This window comes from Bufo bufo, chromosome 6 (genome assembly GCF_905171765.1).
Source record: "Bufo bufo chromosome 6, aBufBuf1.1, whole genome shotgun sequence".
In the NCBI taxonomy this organism is placed as follows: domain Eukaryota; kingdom Metazoa; phylum Chordata; class Amphibia; order Anura; family Bufonidae; genus Bufo; species Bufo bufo.
This window is the reverse complement of record NC_053394.1, coordinates 417,420,335-417,433,410: the sequence shown is the minus strand read 5'-3', so window position 1 is coordinate 417,433,410 and position 13,076 is coordinate 417,420,335. Positions and strand designations below refer to the sequence as shown.

The window sequence follows — 13,076 nt, the reverse complement described above, 5'->3', positions numbered from 1 at the left end:
ATGCTATGGTGCCCAGTGGAAACCTGTGCAGGTTCTCAATGGAGATTGAGAAAATAGATGAGTTTAAGATAAATGAAGCTCATCTTCCCACAGAAGCAAGAGGCATTTACAGAAGTTGCCTGAACTTCTCCAAAAAAGCAAAAAACACCTTTCTCCCCCTAAAAAACAGTACCAGCGCTCAAGTAAATGCTGTACCAGACACAGGACAAGAGCAGAGTGGTTTCTGTAGAATAACAGAGGCAGACCCTTTTTACTAAATTCCCTTTAAGTTGGACGTATCTATGAGCTATCTCTCCCTATGTAGTGTCCCACTAGGTAAAGGTGGGCACTCCCCAAGGGTTAACAAGCCTTTTTGCATTAATGTGATGTTTAATGTTCATTTCCCTGTGTTGTCTGGGTGTCAGGCCTGTTAGGGTGTAGTTTAGCCTCCTAGACGTTAGAGGGAGCTAGACAGCCCTAAGTATATATAGGTAGGCCCAGACAGGGGAGAGTCAGTTCAGTCCAGGTGGCTAGAAGTGTAACCTAGTCAGCCAGAATAGCTGTGGAGATAGCGCAGCCTGGACTGTGAAGCATTAATTGTATACCCTCCAAGTATCTTACAAGATTATACCTGCCATTATTGAATGTAAGCCTGCTTGTGGAATATATGATAAAAGGGACTGCATCATTACCAACTGTATGTACAAAGTTTGGACTGTTTTAAGTAAAGCAACGTTTGGTTCATCATAACACCTGTGTACCTCAATTACTACTCCTACAAATCGGTGTGCCACCGTTACAGGCACTGGCGTCACGATCCTTAAAGGGACCTTGCCCCAGGCACTCAAAATACCTGTAACATCCAGGGCACCTCATCCACCATCAGGCCTGGTCCCTACATACAGAGTGTGCCCCAGAGGAACTGTGTCTACCTCTCCTTCACTGACGCATGCCTGCCCAGGGTCCTCCAATACAGTGAGTAACCCTAGATTGCCCATAACCGTGACCTCACTATCGCAATACCCTGCAGGTCTGGCGTGCTGCATAAATTGGCGCCACGAACAGGATATGATCATATCCGCGCCATTGTTGGATTACAAAACTGTGTGCCATTATCCACCTAAAAAAGTGACTAAGCCCCACTGTTTATTGAAAAATTGCTGGGCCAGAGAACTGTACCAATTTGCGGTGTGAAACTGCTTTTTGTGGACTGTTTTGCTGTTGTGGAGCCACCGCTCGCTGTCAGTGAATAGACAGCGTTTTGCTCAAAGATGGCCGCTTAACTTAACCGGATTAAAAGTGCGCCTCGTTGTACCCATTTGGCGCGAAAAAGGACAAGGTGAAGTTACCGCCCAGCCTGCAAGGAGGAAGAAACACCGCCCTGTCGGGAAAAAGTACCGCCTACCTGAATCCCGGAGCTGCAAGAGGCCGCGCCTACCTTCTGACGCTGAACGTGGGACTCCCGTCTGACGTAGCCACGCATCTCGCGAGACTTGGAGCGAGAAACGCCGGAGTAAGTGCTAACTTTACCCTTCACTGGCCCCCTTCTGATCACTATACCGGAGCAGCCCCGACCCCCGCTAGGGTACCGGAGAGGGTCCTCCCTTAACGGCAAGAGACTTTACTTGAAAAAAAAAAAATAATGAACTCTGACATTGTTGGCTCCAGTCCGCTCCGCTGTCATTTAAAGGGCCATACCCACCTAGTAACACTATGTCCGCACCTGAAGGAGCAGGGCAGGTGGCCCCAGAAATGCCTTTTGAAGTGCCCGCAACTGACAATAGGGCACCTGCCGCCGCGGCAGCATCAAGCCTGATGCCATTAACCATGCCGTATTATTTTGGGGCCCCCTGGTTTCCACGATATTCAGGGGAAGCCCATAAATTAAAGGACTTTAGGGACCAGATACTGGCCTTATTCCGGCTCTATCCTATATCTGCTGAACAACAAATGGAGATCCTCCTAGCTCAGTTAGAAGGGGCCGCCCGCAGGGAAGTCATGTCCTGGCCCCGTTCTGAAAAGAGTAGCCTGGAGCAGATTTTTGATCGCCTCGGCACCACATTTGAGGCCAGAACGGTGTCCGAAGTTAAAATGCGATTCTTCAGCAGGAAGCAGCAACCTGGGGAGTCGCTCCGCGATTTTGCTCTGTCCTTGCAAGAGACCCTGAGGGCTGTGGTCCAAGTGGACCCCAAGGAAGCTGAGGATCAGGACAGGACTCTTACAGAACAGATCATTGCAGGTATAAGTACGGAGCATTTAAAGGGCCAACTGAGGATGCTGTCAGCCCAACATCCCAGTTGTGCATTCTTGGACTTTAAAGAGCTGGCCATCAGCATTCTAGGCCAAAACCCGGCCGCAGGGCCAGCAGCCTTGCCTGAACCTCAGGTTTGTCAATAAAAAACTGTCAATGTGGGGCCGGCTGGAGTCCGTCAGGCCACTCAGGCTCCAGTAACAGATGTAGTGGCAGCACTAATGGAGCAAGTGAACCATCTCACTCTGAGCTAAGAGAAAGTATGCAAGAAAATAGAGGAGTAGGAAAGACCAATACTGTTGGAAGATGAAGGCCCTTTTCCTCCAAGGCTCCCACCTGCATATAGGGATGTCTACCCAAAACAACCTAATGGACGGCCAAATTATCGGTCTAGAAATCGAAAGCAGCCTGTTTGCCACTATTGCAAAAAATATGGACATACTGAATTAATGTGCTGGCAGTTAAACAGGCAACCCCTGAGGCAGAGGACCGCCCCTCGGGAGGTAGAACAGTAGGTCCACAGGATCCAAGCTAGATGCCTAAATATGTGGGATCCCGTCCAAAAATTAAAATATGTATCAATGGGATACCATTTGAAGCCCTGCTGGATACGGGGTCACAGGTCACCACCATCCAACGACCTGCCTTTGACAAGTTCTGAGATCCAAGTCTCCTCACCCTGCCACCAGAGTCCTGGCTAGATATCATTGCCAGCAACGGGAAGCCAGTGAAAGTCCATAGATACTGGGAACCTACTCTTCAGGTGGGAGAGGCCACCTTACCACAGCAAGGTGTGATTGTGGTACAAGCAAGAGATAAAGAAGGACACCCTGTGATCCTAGGGACTAATGTCCTTAAAAACTGTTACTCCGAAGTGCTTGAAGCATTGACCCAAACTATATCCTCAGCCTCGCCTGCTTCCAGAAGGGTCATTCAAAAGACTATCAGCGTGCTGTGCGCTCAACAAAGGTTCGCCAACAAAAAAGGGGAAATTTGTACTGTTCGGATCCGGGACAACCGGCCAGTAATCCTGCCTCCGAATTCCCAGATCATCCTGTGGTGCTGTGCAGTGTTAGGGATCCAGGGTCAGGATTATCAAGCCCAAGTGGAACCCATCCAGATTGAGAATCATCCCTTCGTACGGACAGCCAAGAGTCTGGTGACCGTGTCCCAAGGTAAAGTGCCTGTTCGTTTAATTAATTTTGGTGATCACCCCGTTACTCTTTTTAAGCACTGCCCCGTTGCTCAGCTTTTACAAGTGTCTTTCCAGGATGTGATCCGTCTGCCTGCCACGGAGACGTTCCAGACCGCACAGAGCAGCAGCGCCTCTGCCAGTGCCTCTACAGTATCCTGGTGGGAAGAACTTCATGTGGGGAACAAATCCACCCCGAAGTAGCAAATAGAGGGAGTTCTGAATCTGGTGAAAGAGCACCACAAGGCTTTCAGCAAGCACTCCACGGACTACGGAGAGGTCAGTGTAATCAAATACACCATACCCACTGGCTCATCCTCCTATCAAGGAGAGGCACAGACCCATACCACCTACTACCTATCAGGCTGTGAAAGAGATGATAAAAGAGATGAAAGACTCTAATATAATCCGGGACAGTCACAGTCCCTGGGCTGCGCCCCTAGTCCTTGTGCGAAAGAAAGATGGCAGTATAAGGTTCTGCGTGGATTACAGAAAGATCAATCAAATCACCCACAAAGATGCTCATCCACTACCACGCATAGAGGAGTCCTTGACTGCTCTAGGGTCATCAGCCTATTTCTCCACCCTGGACTTAACTAGTGGGTACTGGCAAGTACCTATGGCCCCAGAAGATCGAGAAAAGACTGCTTTCACTACACCTATGGGCCTGTTCGAATTTAACTACATGCCATTTGGACTGTGTAACGCTCCAGGGACGTTCCAACGGCTGATGGAACGTTGTTTAGGCCATAGGAACTTTGAAACCGTATTGTTATATCTAGATGATGTCATTATATATTCCAAGACGTATGAGGACCACCTAGAACACCTGGCGGAAGTGTTCCAAGTCCTTACCAAATATGGCCTCAAAATCAAGCCATCTAAGTGCCACCTGCTGAAACCAGCGGTAAAATACCTAGGGCACGTTGTCAGTGCCGAAGGAGTATAGCCTGATCCTGATAAACTTGCTTCTGTCCGCAATTGGCCTACTCCTACCACCGTGAAAGAGGTGAGAAGCTTTCTCAGCTTTGCAGGGTATTACAGGCGTTTCATCCCCCATTTCGCACAAATTGCGGATGCAATCCAGGAACTCCTGAGGGGGCACCCTAAGAAGAGTCCAAAGACTCCTATTCCTGTTGAGTGGAGCGAAGAACGAGAGATTGCCTTTCAGCTCCTAAAGAAGAAGCTGACCGAACCCCCTGTTCTGGGTTACCCAGATTATCAGAAGCCGTTCCACCTCTACACAGATGCCAGTAAAAGAGGCCTGGGGGCTGTGTTGGCTCAAGCGCAAGATAACAAAGAGAGGGTAATTGCCTACACCAGCAGATCCCTGAAGGGAGCTGAGAAGAACGACCAGAACTACAGTTCCTTCAAGCTGGAGTTTCTTGCCTTAGTGTGGGCTGTGACCGAAAAGTTCAAAGACTATCTCGCTGCCACACCATTTGTGGCCTTCACGGACAATAACCCCCTGGCGCATCTGAATACAGCCAAGTTAGGGGCTCCTGTCTTGCCAACTATGACTTCACAGTGAAATACCGGGCAGGCCGCTCCAATGACAATGCTGATGCCCTGTCTCGGCTACCCACTACAGAAGCCCCAGATGAACCAAAAGATGCCTGGGAAGAAGTGGAAATGCCAGCGTTCTACAATAAATTTGCCCAGCAGGATAATATCCTCACTGAAAACCATCCCGCTGCTGATCCTTCCTCACCAGATATTCCTGAGTCCAGAGGCGACCAAGAAAGGTGGATTAAGCTCCAGTCCGAAAGTAGAGTCCTCGGTGAACTGCTCGACTTCCTTACCAGTGGGAGAACTCCTGAGAGAGTCCGCAGGAAGAGTGCAGACCCAGAACTGATGAGACTGTGGAGACATCGCCACCAACTTTTCCTTCAAAGAGGCCTGTTGATTAGAAGGAGCCTGGATCCATTGTCCTGTGATAGGATATATCAAATCCTCCTACCACGTCGAGATGCCAGTCTGGTGCTAGAAATGTATCACAACCAGTCCGGACACTTCAGCGTGCAGAAGACTGAGGCCACCATTCGCAGAAGATTCTATTGGATTGGGATGAGAGAAGATATTGAGAAATGGTGCAGAGAATGCACTGCCTGTGCTGTGGGGCGAACTGAACATCATGACCAGAGGGCGCCTCTCCATCCTATCGTAAGTAAAACTCCTTTAGAACTTGTTGCTATTGATCATGTGAAGTTGGAGCCGAGTCGCTCAGGGTATACTTATGCCATGACCATTATTGATCACTTCACTAAGTTTGTCGTAGCAGTGCCTGTGAAAGACCTGACAGCTAAGACTACAGCAGAGGCGTTCTAGAAGTATTTCCTTCTGCCCTACGGCTGCCCAGAGAGAATCCTCACCGACCAAGGGTCTGCGTTTGAGTCACAGCTGTTCCAAGAGATGTGCCTGCTGCATAACTGCCAGAAAGTCCGGACCACCGCCTATCATCCACAAGGTAACGGACTCTGTGAAAAGATTAATCAAACTCTCATCGAAATGCTGAGAGCAGTACCCCGAGACAAGGGGTAATTGGCCTACTCTGCTGCCACAACTCATGTATACCTATAATAACACAATTCACTGCTCCACCGGTTACACACCTTTCTACCTGATGTTCGGCCATCAAGGGAGGTTGCCTGCGGACCACTCCCTAGATGTACAGGTGCCTGACGTCATTAACCCACTACCGAAGACTGATTGGGTAGTGGAGCACCAAAGACGTCTCCTCAATGCAAAAGAGATCGTTCAGGAACGCATGGAAAATGCCCGGGAACGACAACAAAGAGACTATGACCTGGCTGCTCATGCGGAACCCTTAGCTCTGGGAGATCTGGTGTGGTTGAAGAACAACCATAGAACCAGTAATTAGGACAGTAAGTGGGAAAGGATTCCCTATGACATTTCTGCCATTCCTAACGCTGAGGTTCACATCTAACAAATCTCCAGAGAAGGTAAAGGCTCTCAAGTTGTACATAGAAATCGGTTAAAACCCTGCATAGACGAAGAACCTGCAACAGAGGACATTGAACCAGAATCTCCTGAGCCTGAGTTGCCAGCCCAACCTGCTGATCCTATGCAGGCTGTTGATAACCTGATACATGATAAAGATCCACTTCATTGGTTTCTCACTCCCTGGTTAAACCTGGTAGTACCTGCTCCTGTTCCAGTTGTTTCTCCATCCCAGGATGAACCCACTTCAGTTCCTGTTATTTCTTCGCCTCAGAGTATACCTGAAGGAGCTCCAGAGCCTGTGGACTCCTCCAATCCTCCTGAACCAAGTCAGGAGGAATCTCCGCCAGTAAGAAGGTCCACGCGGTCTACCAAGGGGCACCCACCTGTGAGATTTGGAGACTACATTATGGGCCCAGGTAGCCCCTCACGGGAAACCCATGTTTAACCCTCTACAAGCCTTGGGTACGGACTCATTGTGTTCGTTGAGCCTCTAAGAATCGTTATTTGTTCTGCATTTTCTATGGACTATTATTATGGACTATCCTGGTATTATTTATACGCTGCACCAGGTCAGCGCCCCTGTTCCCTTATAATTATCCTGAGAGAAGAGAACGGCGCCCCTTGTCACCGCACTTTCAGTGAAACTGTTTATTATATTTCAATTGCTAAAGTGGTGATTACTGTGTATGCCTGTTCTCCATTTTGTCTTTCAGGCTGCAGTATCCAGCTGGGCAGGGCCCCTCCATGTTGCGCCGAGGACGGGAAACGTTGTAGCATGGGGGTATGTAGTGTCCCACTAGGTAAAGGTGGGCACTCCACAAGGGTTAACAAGCCTTTTTGCATTAATGTGATGTTTAATGTTCATTTCCCTGTGTTGTCTGGGTGTCAGGCCTGTTAGGGTGTAGTTTAGCCTCCTAGACATTAGAGGGAGCTAGAGAGCTCTAAGTATATATAGGGCTCTCTAGAGGTAGTTCAGTCCAGGTGGCTAGAAGTGTATCCTAGTCAGCCTGTAGTTCCTGAGTCTAAATTTGGCTCAGAAGATTACCCCAGAAAAAGGACTTACCTCCTGGGAGAAACCTGCAGTTATCCTCCAGCAAAGCAAGGACAATACAACCAGCTCAGATAAGTAAGCTGATGGGCAGAGGTACTATAAAATAGAAGCAAGGGTCAATACGGGAGGAAGATTATTTTACCAAGGATTAAAGCCAGCATTTAGGCATCCGGGCCTTGGGATACAGCCAGCCAGAATAGCTGTGGAGATAGCGCAGCCTGGTCTGTGAAGCATTAATTGTATACCCTCCAAGTATCTTGCAAGATTATACCTGCCATTATTGAAAGTAAGCCTGCTTGTGGAACATATGCTAAAAGGGACTGCATCATTACCAACTGTATGTACAAAGTTTGGACTGTTTTAAGTAAAGCAACGTTTGGTTCATCATACCATCTGTGTACCTCAAACACTACTCCTACAAATCGGTGTGCCACCGTTACAGGCACTGGCGTCATGATCCTTAAAGGGACCTTGCTCCAGGCACTCAAAATACCTGTAACATCCAGGGCACCTCATCCACCATCAGGCCTGGTCCCTACATACAGAGTGTGCCCCAGAGGAACTTGTGTCTACCTCTCCTTCACTGCCGCATGCCTGCCCAGGGTTCTCCAATACAGTGAGTAACCCTCGATTGCCCATAACCGTGACCTCACCATCGCAATACCCTGCAGGTCTGGCGTGCTGCACTGACTGCTGTCATGTCTATGGCTGGCCGCAGTGACTTGGACATAAGCTTCCCTTCATGTCTATGATATCAGCATAACCCACCATGTACCCACACTAAATGGTAAGCCCATTGATTTTGGTGGCTCTGTAATTAGCACTGGTGCCTTGCACCGCTGGGGTCCTAGGTTTAAATCTGACCAAGGACAACATCTGCATGGAGTTTGTATGTTCTGCCCACTTTTGTGTGGCGGAGGTGGTGTCCAGATCCCTTTGTGACCATTTGTCATGACGCAAGAGGATCCGGACACCACAGATGTTGACAACGATGGAACCTAGTGGAGAATCGCAGGCCTGCAGGAGAAGGAGCGGGGAGCCGGCATTGGGAACAGGTAAGTTATCTGTCCTTTGCAGGTCCGGCAGAATGGTAGAATGGTTGCTAAACCCTTCCATCTTTGCACAAACCTTTAACAGGGCATTTTGGGGGGTTGTGTAAAGCAAACATTCATTTTGAGGCTAGGTTCACATTAAAGTTATGCCTGTCCCGGCATAAATGCGTGCAATGGTATTTGTCCGACTGAAAGCCAGCATTTATGCTGGAAACCAGCCGGGTCACCGTCAGGTCCCATTATAGTGAATGGATATCCGGCGGTGACCGGCTGTGTCCATGAAATGCCGGATACGGTGAACTCCAGCAGTCCGTTCTCTGCCTGCCGGCTTTTATAACGCTACTGTGAACATGGCCTTAAAGGAACACTAAACAAAATAAATCCTAAAAATTATCTGCAAATAATATTCTGCAGGTTTTGTAGAAACCCCCCAGAGAACCCAGTGGTTACTCTCCTGCCCATCTGTTGTATTTTCTCTGGAATCTTGGCTGAAAGGGTGTGATTTAGGAAATTGGTAAGGCCTAAATGACCTTTGCTTCTGCTGCAACCAGCTGTCATACAGCCAGACATATGACAGTGAGGAGGAGGAGGAGGGACATGGCTGATCTGGGACATGTGGAAAGAGATTACAATCTACAAGGGTTAGGTCGGGATAGGTCACCAATATCTGATCTTTGGGGGTCCGACACCAATCAGTTGTCTGAAGAGACTGCGGCGCTCTGGTAAGCCCACGTCCGCCTCGCAGTTTACGAAGCACAGTGTTGTCCATTGGATATTGGCCATGCTTGGTACTGCAGCTCAGGCCCATCCACTTGAAGGCCACAAGACGTGTGAGGACTAGAAAGCGCTCCCGGTCTCTTCATACAACGGATCAGTGAGGGTGCTGGGAGTCGGACCCCCACTGATCACATACAGTATGAAACACCCGGACAACCCCTCTCTTTTGGGAAGGACATGTCTCTGTAGCTCAGAGGCGCCTTCTAGAAGACATTTCTAAGTCCGGCGTCTTGTTTTACCAGTCTTGTGTTGTGTGCACATCTAATTAATTCCTCCTGTGTTTCACGATAATCCTCTCCGACGCTCATCACTCGCTGCGTGCCTCCTAATAATCTTCCCACCTCTCTTCTCTCGTTAGCCTTTTGCTTTCCCGCTCTCTGTCACTGACCTGCCCCATAACGCCCCTTCTTTCCCCCCATGATTCCCCCCCATTCTCTACAGGTCAGCAATTAAATTGCTCTTCCTATTGTTCCTGCCTTACAGATTCCTTCTGCACTAAACCTGCCTTCGTGCTGCCTTCTAATCCCTATTTTTTCACTCAGCTCAACGTCGAGGCGAGAAAAAAAACGTCTGACCTGCAAGTGTGACATTATACATATTAATCAGGACCTGTGACAATGCGCTGTTAATCAGCGAGGGATTAGAGTCGGGATTTAATGTGAATTTATTTGAGGACTGCAGATCGGGAGAGCAGTTAATATTGTACTTCCGCCTGATCAATATCCGTGTATAATCTGTAAGGAGGTCACGTCAAGCCAGACCCAAAATCATATCCTGTATATAAGGAGTGCACTGTATAGCGGGGATATCCTGTATATAGGGGGTGCACTGTATAGAGGGGATATCCTGTATATAGGGGGTGCACTGTATAGAGGGGATATCCTGTATATAGGGGGTGTACTGTATAGAGGGGATATCCTGTATATAGGGGGTGCACTGTATAGAGGGGGTATCCTGTATATAGGGGGTGCACTGTATAGAGGGGATATCCTGTATATAGAGGAGTGCACTGTATAGAGGGGGTATCCTGTATATAGGGGGTGCACTGTATAGAGGGGATATCCTGTATATAAGGAGTGCACTGTATAGAGGGGGTATCCTGTATATAGAGGAGTGTACTGTATAGAGGGGGTATCCTGTATATAGGGGGTGCACTGTATAGAGGGGGTATCCTGTATATAGAGGAGTGTACTGTATAGAGGGGGTATCCTGTATATAGGGGGTGCACTGTATAGAGGGGATATCCTGTATATAGAGGAGTGTACTGTATAGAGGGGGTATCCTGTATATAGGGGGTGCACTGTATAGAGGGGGTGCACTGTATAGAGGGGGTATCCTGTATATAGAGGAGTGTACTGTATAGAGGGGGTATCCTGTATATAGGGGGTGCACTGTATAGAGGGGGTATCCTGTATATAGAGGGGTGCACTGTATAGAGGGGGTATCCTGTATATAGAGGAGTGTACTGTATAGAGGGGATATCCTGTATATAGGGGGTGCACTGTATAGAGGGGATATCCTGTATATAGGGGGTGCACTGTAAAGAGGGGATATCCTGTATATAGGGGATTCACTGTATAGAGGGGTATCCTGTATATAGAGGGGTGCACTGTATAGAGCGGTATCATGTATATAGGGGATGCACTGTATAGAGGGGTATCCTGTATATAGGGGGTGCACTGTATAGAGGGGGTATCCTGTATATAAGGGGTTTCCTGTATATAGAGGGTATCTTGTATATAGGGGTCCACAGTATAGAGGTGGTATCTTGTATATAGAGATGTGCACTGTATAGAGGAGATATCCTGTATATAGAGGGAGCGCACTGTATATAGAGGGGGTTTCCTGTATATAGAGGGGTGCACTGTATAGAAGGGGTATTCTATATATAGGAGGTGCACAGTATAGAGGGAGTATCCTGTATATAGGGGGTGCAATTTATAGAGGGGGTATCTTGTATATAGGGGGTGCACTGTATAGAGAGGGTATCCTGTATATAGAGGGGTGCACTGTATAGAGGGGGTATCCTGTATATCGAGGGTGCACTGTATAGAGGGGGTATCCTGTATATAGGAGGGCACAGAATAGAGGGGGTATCCTGTATATAGGTGGTGCACTGTATAGAAGGGGTATTCTGTATATCGAGGGTGCACTGTATAGAGGGGGTATCCTGTATATATGGGTATCTTGTATATAGAGTGGTGCACCGTATATAGAGGGGTTTCCTGTATATAGGGGTCCACTGTATAAAGGGGGTATCTTGTATATAGAGAGGTGCACTATATAGAGAGGATATCCTGTATATAGGGGGTGCACTGTATAGAGGGGATATCCTGTATATAGGGGGTGCACTGTATAGAGGGGATATCCTGTATATAGGGGGTGTACTGTATAGAGGGGATATCCTGTATATAGGGGGTGCACTGTATAGAGGGGGTATCCTGTATATAGGGGGTGCACTGTATAGAGGGGATATCCTGTATATAGAGGAGTGCACTGTATAGAGGGGGTATCCTGTATATAGGGGGTGCACTGTATAGAGGGGATATCCTGTATATAAGGAGTGCACTGTATAGAGGGGGTATCCTGTATATAGAGGAGTGTACTGTATAGAGGGGGTATCCTGTATATAGGGGGTGCACTGTATAGAGGGGGTATCCTGTATATAGAGGAGTGTACTGTATAGAGGGGGTATCCTGTATATAGGGGGTGCACTGTATAGAGGGGATATCCTGTATATAGAGGAGTGTACTGTATAGAGGGGGTATCCTGTATATAGGGGGTGCACTGTATAGAGGGGGTGCACTGTATAGAGGGGGTATCCTGTATATAGAGGAGTGTACTGTATAGAGGGGGTATCCTGTATATAGGGGGTGCACTGTATAGAGGGGGTATCCTGTATATAGAGGGGTGCACTGTATAGAGGGGGTATCCTGTATATAGAGGAGTGTACTGTATAGAGGGGATATCCTGTATATAGGGGGTGCACTGTATAGAGGGGATATCCTGTATATAGGGGGTGCACTGTAAAGAGGGGATATCCTGTATATAGGGGATTCACTGTATAGAGGGGTATCCTGTATATAGAGGGGTGCACTGTATAGAGCGGTATCATGTATATAGGGGATGCACTGTATAGAGGGGTATCCTGTATATAGGGGGTGCACTGTATAGAGGGGGTATCCTGTATATAAGGGGTTTCCTGTATATAGAGGGTATCTTGTATATAGGGGTCCACAGTATAGAGGTGGTATCTTGTATATAGAGATGTGCACTGTATAGAGGAGATATCCTGTATATAGAGGGAGCGCACTGTATATAGAGGGGGTTTCCTGTATATAGAGGGGTGCACTGTATAGAAGGGGTATTCTATATATAGGAGGTGCACAGTATAGAGGGAGTATCCTGTATATAGGGGGTGCAATTTATAGAGGGGGTATCTTGTATATAGGGGGTGCACTGTATAGAGAGGGTATCCTGTATATAGAGGGGTGCACTGTATAGAGGGGGTATCCTGTATATCGAGGGTGCACTGTATAGAGGGGGTATCCTGTATATAGGAGGGCACAGAATAGAGGGGGTATCCTGTATATAGGTGGTGCACTGTATAGAAGGGGTATTCTGTATATCGAGGGTGCACTGTATAGAGGGGGTATCCTGTATATATGGGTATCTTGTATATAGAGTGGTGCACCGTATATAGAGGGGTTTCCTGTATATAGGGGTCCACTGTATAAAGGGGGTATCTTGTATATAGAGAGGTGCACTATATAGAGAGGATATCCTGTATATAGAGGGGGCGCACTGTAT

General features: G+C 48.0%; 1 protein-coding gene across 2 annotated transcripts in view; it reads right to left on the bottom strand.

The window, feature by feature from the left end:
* The window catches only part of SDK2 (sidekick cell adhesion molecule 2), a 592,086-nt gene that overhangs the window by 72,754 nt on the left and 506,256 nt on the right, over window positions 1-13,076 (bottom strand). The window lies entirely within an intron of this gene.